This window comes from Pteropus vampyrus, unplaced genomic scaffold (genome assembly GCF_000151845.1).
Source record: "Pteropus vampyrus isolate Shadow unplaced genomic scaffold, Pvam_2.0 Scaffold14, whole genome shotgun sequence".
Taxonomy (NCBI): domain Eukaryota; kingdom Metazoa; phylum Chordata; class Mammalia; order Chiroptera; family Pteropodidae; genus Pteropus; species Pteropus vampyrus.
Genome location: NW_011888795.1, coordinates 15,955,782 through 15,964,969, shown reverse-complemented (window position 1 = coordinate 15,964,969; position 9,188 = coordinate 15,955,782).

The window sequence follows — 9,188 nt, the reverse complement described above, 5'->3', positions numbered from 1 at the left end:
TCTAATTCTCTTGACAATTAGTATTTGGGTATCAAGTAGCAGAGGACTATATTTCTCAAATCTTCCTAATACCAGGCCTTCATGTGACTGATTAATTGCTAAAGAAAGATGGTTTGAAGAAAAAGACTGAGGGATAATTAGATAGCAAAGAAAGATTGAAAGAATCAGGTTAGACTTATATAAGTAAAAATAACTGTAATAAGAGCTAGTATTTATTTATCAATAAATGTTTGTCAGGTACTTTGCATATATAAGAAATGTATTTTATATATATATATATAAGGCACTTTACATATATAAGGAATTTTTTATAAATAATCAATATATTTATCATCTCCATAGAATGGATAAATAAATTGTGGTGTATTTACACAGTGGAATACTACACAATGATAAAAATAGATGAACTATAGCTCTACACAACAATATGGATGAATATCACATGAAAATGCTGAGCAGAAGCCAGACACCAAACACTGCATCCTATATGCCTCCATTTTATGTATATAATTTAAAAACAGGCAAAATAATCTATAGTGATAGAAATTAGGATAGTGGTTACCTTGAGAGTAAGTAATGTCTGGAAAGGACTACATGAATGCTTCTGAGTTTTTGCAATATGCTGTTTCTTGATCTGGATGCTGGTTACAAGGCATATTCAATTATAGAAAATGCATTGAGCTGTTCACTCTCGTGTATACATGGTGTAACTCAATAAAAAGTTTTTTTTAAATGTCGCGGTGCACTGTCAAAAAAGTATGTGTGTATATCCATACACACTAGTTAATAGATATTTTACCTGAAATTGGTTCCCTCAGTGAACTACCTTTGTCTTTAATAAATTTCCAGTTTTGTACTTAAAAGGATATCTAAATATTATTCAGCCTAAAAAAAAGAGAAAGGAATCTGCCTTTTGTGACAACATGGATGAACCTGGGGGACATTATGCTAAGTGAAATAAGTCAGACTCAGAAAGACAAATATTGCATGATCATATTTATTTGTGGAATCTAAAAAAAAGTCAAACTCATAGTAACAGAGAGTACCATGGTGGTTACCAGGGGTAGGGGTGCGGGGGAACACAGAGAATCTCTTACTCCTTCAAAGGATCTTCTCTCTTTGTATTTCCTATTCTGCTACCCTCAAATTTTTACTTTTTTCCCCTCCTTGTTTCTTTTTCTCAGCTTAAAAAAACATATTCATTTTCTCCTAAGTGTAAGAAAGAAAAAAAGAACATCAATTCCAAATCACCTTTTAACAATCTCCTTTTTTTTCCTTCTTTTTATAGTCAGGTTAATACAAACTACACTTACTCTTTTTCCTGTCTCTCTTCTTATTCTTTAACCCACTAAAATCAGGCTTACATCTCTGACTATTCATTAAAATATCTCGACAAAGTTCATCAAAGACTTCTTAATTAATTAATCTATCTTCATTCATATGTATTTGATGACCTTTGACATTAGTGTCTCTCCATAAGGCCTCCCCCTGAGCTTTTGAGTTAGCAGTTCTCCCCCATCCTTCTCCTATTTCTCTAATGATTCTTTCTAAATTATCTCTATGGTTTTGCTTCTTCTAGCTCCTTCTTCAATGTTGGTGGATCTAAGAATCTATTTCACTCTCACTTTGCAAAATCTTAGACAATGGCTACCATATTTAGAAATTCAATCACTATATACTGATGATAACCAAATCCATGAGTTTAGACCTAGAATGCCAGGCACCTGTGAGGAACTACCACTGATGTTGCTACCTGAATGTCCCATAAAAAGGTCAGAAAATATATATCTCACACCCACTTCTCTCTTTTCTTTTCAAACTCAGTTACTACCACTGGTTCATCATGTTCTTAGGAATATGGGTGTTTGTTCTAACTTTATTCTCTTACTCATACCATCCCCACATTTTATCCATTGGAAAGTCCTACGGATTCTAATCATATGTTTTGCATAAAGATCGTCCCTCTGCATCTCCACTATCAGTATTTTGGTTAAAACTTGTGTCATCTCTCATTATTTCTCTGACTTCTTAATTCACCTCGGCCTATTGTTTCCATCTTCCACCTGCACACTGCTGCTGATATTATCTTCCTGATAATGCAGATCAAACTCCATGACTGCCATGATTGGATACTTACAAGAGTTTTCAGTGTCCATTGACCATCCCACCAACAATTCCTGCTCCATATTTTGCTATGCTTTTCTCTTCATGTGCCTGTAACTGGTGATAAGTCTAGCTAATTACAGCTACTTTAATGTACCATGTTGTTTCATACCCTTGTGCATTTGTACACTGAACCAAGAATGCCCACTCTTTCCACCTGCTTAGTTCTCTGGCATTTTTTGAACATTTGAAAGATCTACTGGGAAAAATTACATAATTGCTTTGCATGTCTCTGCTATCATAAGACTAACACCAAAATTCTAAATTCCCACACAAACCAATATTAGCATCCAAGCACATCAGTTTGCATTTTACACAATCTGCTTCCCAAGCAACTAAATGCTTAAGATGGTAAATCTCACCTCAGCTATGTGGATGGCCATCTTTGTTCATTTATATGCTAATTCAAATGGAAAGCAATATGATGTGATGATGATGGTTATTCCAGAAGACTGTGTGCCTAATACCTTTTTAACACACAATTTAATATTGTAATTCAGGGACCAGCAATAAAACTTGATGCCTTCTGTTGTTTTGCAAATCTGTTGATTATTTCCTTGAGGAAATAGTGTCAAACATCAACTTCTCAGTTGAAGGGGAATCAAAATCTTAAAATCTGTTCTGGCTCATCGGGCTTCTTAGATATACACACAAATATTGGAGTAAGTTAAATGACTGTGTAAAACAATAAAAAAAAATGAATGATGGGATATAATATGAAATTCTGCCCTTTCACCATAGAGCATAGTATTTATAAGTGAAAGAACCACACTTTCATTATGAGGCTCACTAAGAGTGATTATTCTGATTTTTAAAATGTTTTAATAAAAGTCCATAATCAAAATATTTAACTAGTAATTTTTACAGCACTAATGGACAAATATTTTTATTAAATTACTTTATAAACATTTAAATGACTTAAAAACCCTGCCTATGTAGATAGTAAATTTCACTATTCTCATTTTACTAAATAAAGACTACATATTAAAAATTTCAAGTTTCTACAAATACCAGTTACTCATATGTAGCTAAAAGATAGATTCTTTTATTTGTTTGAATTAATCTGCATTTCACAAATTAGAGCTGTATAAATAAATGTTTCTTTACTTTTGAGCATTTTCTGACTTCTTTTTTGCTAATACTAAATTTCATGTAGTTTTAGTGTGCAGCATTCTGTGTTTAAATTATTTCTTGTCCTCTAATACTCAACATCAACATTACTGGAGAAATGATCTTTAAAAATAGCTAGAACATAATCCTTAGAGACAACCCACGTCACAATAATAGAACTACTTAGCGATTCCATTTATGAGGTGCCTAATTTATATTACCTTGTTCTATAGTTTTTAACTGTGATTTGTCTCTGCAACTTAAGTATAAATACCTGAAGTTGAGGACTATGTCTCACATAGTTTGGTACTCCTAAAACAATTAGCATAAAAACCTTGCACATAGCAGGCATAGACTAAATGTTTATTAATTTATTTCCCAAGATACAGAAATAATTAGAATAAAAAGACTTTTTTTTTTAAGAGCTGAGCTTTAATAATTTAAAGAGATGAAGAGGATGTTTAAATGGTTGGGGGATGGAAAGGAAAATTAGAAGTAAGAGCTACAATCCAGTGTACAGGGCATACATTTAAATTGCTTTGAGAGAACAAAACCTGGGCCTATGGCTAAAAAAGACAAAGTCACAGGATGCAAGGAAACTTAACTAATTTTTTAAATTATATGTGGTGATTTAAATAATAGTGCAACAGACATATAAGCAGGAATACAATAATATTAAAGGTGAAAGGACTCAAAAACTGCATCCAGATTTTAATTCTAGAAGTATTAGGCTCTGGGTCCATGAGTACTGGTCACCTGAGACCATCCTGATGTGGATTTAGGGGTAGACTTTCTGTCTGGGATATTGCTGAGCACAGGACACCTCCAAGAACTGAAGGGATCAAGGCCTCTTCCGTGTTTGAAAATTCGAATGTATCATTAATCAGCTGATACTATGTAAGTATCAGTCAGGAAAAAAAAAAAAAAACTCAAGGTATACAACAACGTGCCTTTATTTCTTGCTTATATGTCTTTGCTTCAGCTCAGGTGGCTCTACTTGGTATTGCAGGTCTTCTGGTTGCCAGCCCAACTCTGCTTCAGACTGTAGATGTGTGAATTTGTTGTGATGGCTCTGCTTCATGTGCCGCATGCTAGGTCTCAGCCTGGAGGGTCAGTGCTTATTACAGATGGAATGTTTGTGTCCCCCACCAAGTGCATATGTTAAAACCTCACCCTATAATGTGATGGTATTAGGAAAAGAAGTTTTTGGGAATTAAATAGGTGGAGGCCCCAAGATGGGGTTAATGCCATCTAAGAGTCCTGAAAGAGCTTGTTTCTCTCTGCTCTTTGACACATTATGAAACACAGAGAAGACAGCCATGTACAAGCCAAGAAGTGAGCCATCACCAGAAATCACATCTTTAGGCACTGTGATTGCGGACTTCCCAGCTTCCAAAATTGTAAGAAATGAATGTTTGTTGTTTGGGCCACCCAGTCTATGGTAATTTTGTTATAGCAGCCTTAATAGACTAAGAGAGTGCCTACCCACGATATGTTGCTATTTTTGCAATGATAGAAGAACAAGAAGGCAAGCCCAATTGCACAGGAACATTTCAAGCCTCTTCTCTAACCAACAGCATTCCATTGTTCAGAGCAACTCAAATGACCAAGCCCAAAGGCAGGTACCCTACTCACCATAAGGCTATATCAAGGGAAGCATAAGATTTTTTTTTTTTTTTTTTTTTTACCAGGAGTGAAGAAGACATACCAGTAAGTCAATCTTTCACACCTAGTATATTAAAAATGCCAGAAATTCATATTTAATAGGTTAATACTCTTAATATACACAAATACAATTATGGCTTATATAAGCTCATTTAGAAATAATATTACCATTTAAAATGTGAGAGTAGATGTGCATGTATAATCTGGGCCTCCATCTACCACCTCACATTTCCGGATTCACTTTCTAAATATATTAACTTTGAAACTTCAACAACTTAATTGTTAAGGTGATAATGTTAAGCAAAAAAATTTAGTTGGTAAATGTTATCCAAAAAAATTATTATCTTCTTTTTGCACCATCAATACAAGCTCAAGTCTTAATTATACTCATTGTATTCCTGCCTGGTAGATGTTTATGTAGTCCATAGATTTAAATGTATTATAACGTGTGCATTTTACCTATCATGTTTGCTGATGATGCAATAGATATAGAGGTCATGGAGACCCACAACAATAATGTAATAATGTAATAATAATAATGTAAGGATAATAATGTAAGACCAAGGACTCTTCAAAGGCAAGAACAGACCTATCATTTTTGTGTACCCACTATCTCTTGGACTTCCTATAACGTAAGAGCAATGATGGTAGAATAAAGAATGTATGAATAAGTACAGTTTCATTTTTGCAAAGCAAATTGGAGAAGGACAGTGTAAATAGTGCAGTTTTCCAATTGAGTTAGCTGCTTGTCACCAAGTAGAGCTGGACTTGCTCAGTTCTCAGTCTTTAAATGGAATCCCATTATAAAGTTTTGGATATCGAGGAGGGAGGTGGTAATATAAATATTTTGTTATAATGTAATCTAAGTGTATACAAGGATTATTAATGTGTTTATTTATTTAAAAAATATTTTTAAGTACTTTGTTCCACATACAGTTTAGGCACTTGGATACTCTGGTGAAGAAAAGGTCAGGAAAGATCCTTTCTCTTAGGGATATCACATTTTCAAAAAGGAAAAAGACTAAAATGTTTTTTAAAATTAAAAGAAAACACAGTTTAATAAATAAGAAATAGTTTAAAGGAGTGACTACTATAATGATAGTTAAAATAGGTTCAAGTATTGGAGCATAGCCAGGTATATTTTTGATCTTATGATTACAGAAAGTATCTTGAAAAGCTGATGTTTAAATTGAGACCTGAGAGAAGCAGAAAGCTATATAAAAACTAGAGGAAACACATTTTAGGCAGAGAGGGAGCCTGTGCGAAGGCCTTGAGGTAGACGTGAGGTTAGCATTTTTAAGGAATAGAGCGAAGGCCAGAGTGGCTGAAGAATATTGAGAGAAAAAAAGAGTGGAATAATACAATGTAGGAGACAAAGACAAAATGTTTTATCATAGCTTTATAAACCAGGATAAAGAGTTTAAGTTTTATTGTAAATGTAATGGGAGAACATTTGAAGGAGAAGACTTGATTTGACTTATATTTTAAACACATAATTAAGTGTACTATTGAGGAATCAATTATAAAAGGATAGTTGCAGTCTGAGAGATGATCATGACTTTGACTTAAGTGGTTAAGGGTAGAGATGGAGAATATTCTCTGTAGTTTGAGTCCACAAGATCTGCTTTTAAAACTGACATAGGGAATGAGTGATGTGATAGGAAAAGAGATTAATACTAACTCTCAGATATTGTCTTTAAGAACGGGGTTGATGGTGATAGTATTTACTGGCATAGAGGTAAATAGGGATTGAGAAGTTTAAACAAGGTTACGTCGTTTATTTTGAGATGCTTATCAGAATCCATGTGGAGAAATCACATGGTGGTGTGATTTTCAAGATCTACTGTGATAAAGAACAAGTAATAAAATGTCATTAATGTAACAGCTGTTATTAAATGTTTTTAAAAGTCACAAGATCGGATAAGAGCAAATAGCAAACATTTTACTTAGACGATAGAAGTGGTCCAAGAATGAGCCTTAGTGTACTTCAGTGTTTGGAAGTCAAATAGAAGAGGAGGACCTACTAAAGGATATTTAGAAGAAATCAGTGAATTCAAAGGAAAACAAGGAAAGTATGGAGTCACAATAATCAAGAGAAAAAGTTTTCAAGAAGGAAAAATATCAAATGTTTTTTTAAGATGTCAAGGGAGAAAAGACCAAAAAAGTGACTGCCCATGCAAAGAGAGAACTGAAGAATTAAATATCCCTACAGAACTCTCATCCTGGCTTCTGATCTTCTGCTGGTGCTCTTTATTTGCTGAAGCCAACTGGAATCAAGAAGTCAAGAAATATAACTATGGTTCACAGAAGTCCACCCCCAGGGCACAGCATAGAGCGGAAAAGAGCGGAAAAAGAATCTAGGGGGCCATATGAAAGCTACATGACCCAGTGATGACTAGATTTGGCAATGTACACATTGTGGCTGACTTTCACTGGAAAAATGTTAGGTTGCTTAGAACGGAAATCTAATTGAAGTTAATTGAGAGAATTTGAGGTGAGGTTGTCGACAAAAGAATTCTACAAGACATAAAACTGTAAATGAAGTCAGAGATATGAAAGGGGTGAGAGATTACTAGAATCAGGTGTTGGGTCTACTGAGATTCTTTCTGGTCATTTTTGTTGTTTTAGACAGGATGCAGTAGACAATGCATACTAAGAGGAATGGCCTAGCAGAAAGGGGAAAAATATAATTGAGAGGTAGAGAATAACTACAGAAGGAAAAATCTTGAGAAAATCAGATGAAGTAATTCAAGAGGAGGGCAATATATGGTCTATGAAAGGAACAAAGTGAACTTAAACATAGTTAAAAGAAAGAAAAAAGGCAAGTGTGAATGAATGTAGGTAGCCTGGTTATTTGCAGAATGAGAAATTAGGGAAGTCCTATCTTGTTGAAGCTATTTTCTTAGTCATCAGGTGAGAGTGATAAATGCAGAGGAAAAGTGGAGAGAAAGAAGAAGATTGAAACTTCTTTTGGAAAATGAGAAAATGAACATAGTAGGGAAATGCAATCAGGTTTCCTGGCAGTTGCGAGCACTGCCCTGCATTTAAATTGAGGCAGTCAGCAAAGTTGTGTTTTCCTCTCTAGAAACATTCATCATTGTAACCTCAGGCATGAAGACAATAGAACGTTATGTTTAACCTTAGCTGGACTTTTACCGTTCATGCTCAAAAAATGGAGAAGCAATGAAAGTAAGTTTTTGTAGGAAGAGTTAAATAAACCATAGATTCTAAGCTTATAAGGAGGGACAGAAAGACATAAATTTGATTACTGAAAATATGAAAGTGATAGGTAATGCATTAGAACTCTCTGTGAGGTGGAAGGAGTGATACAGAGAGTTTTTTAAAGCCCATGAGCTAGAAGATTAGGAGACAGAAAGAAGAGAAGATAGTAGAAGGTTTCACATTTGATAAAATTAATAAAGATGTGGGTGTGACTGAAGTGATGTGGAGAAAAGAAAGAACTGAGACACCAAGGTTCTGGAAGGATCATCCATGTCAGTGGTGAAGTTGCTGAGAATGTTAATTATAGTTGTGGAAAGGCCGGCAGTGAAGGCAGTGAACAGGGGGAATAGTAGTTGAGAAAGTTGAAAAATGTGCCTGTCAAAAGCCCTGAGATTCAGAGATGAAAGGGTAAGAAATTGTTTGGAGGAAGCAATAGGGAGCAAGGAAAATGTTTATCCCAGTACTGGGATATAATATATATAGATTGTGAAAGAAAATGAAAAAAATCCTTCTTTTAAAATGATTTCATCAGGATTGAGCAGATTCCATATGGAGTGGGAGGGGAAGTTTCAGAGATAAGGTTTAGGATACACAGATCTTTGCTGTTGGCAATGACCATCGGCCATCAAAAGCAAAACCCAGTAGGAGCAGGGAACTGAAAATGAATCAGGTGAAGATATGCACAGAGTAATATGAGACTGGGAGGAGTCTTCATGCTAGGTTTTTGGTATCAAGTGAAGTAATTAGGAATGTAAGGCATGAAGGGATTAATCCTGACAATCTCTTGGGGAAAGCTAAGTTACCAATTTATGTTAAAAGTAAGGGGTCATAGACAATTTATACAACATTCTTGGGAATAAATGAGCTAACCTTAACATTAGGAACTCATTTTGCTGGCTTTTTTAGTGCTGTCCCACACAGAATATTGAATAGACTGTCTACGTAAGAAATGTTCAAACCTGTAGAGAATTTCTATGAGTTTATTTGAGCCAAACAGGGTATACACCTGTAAGCAAGATCTCAATAGG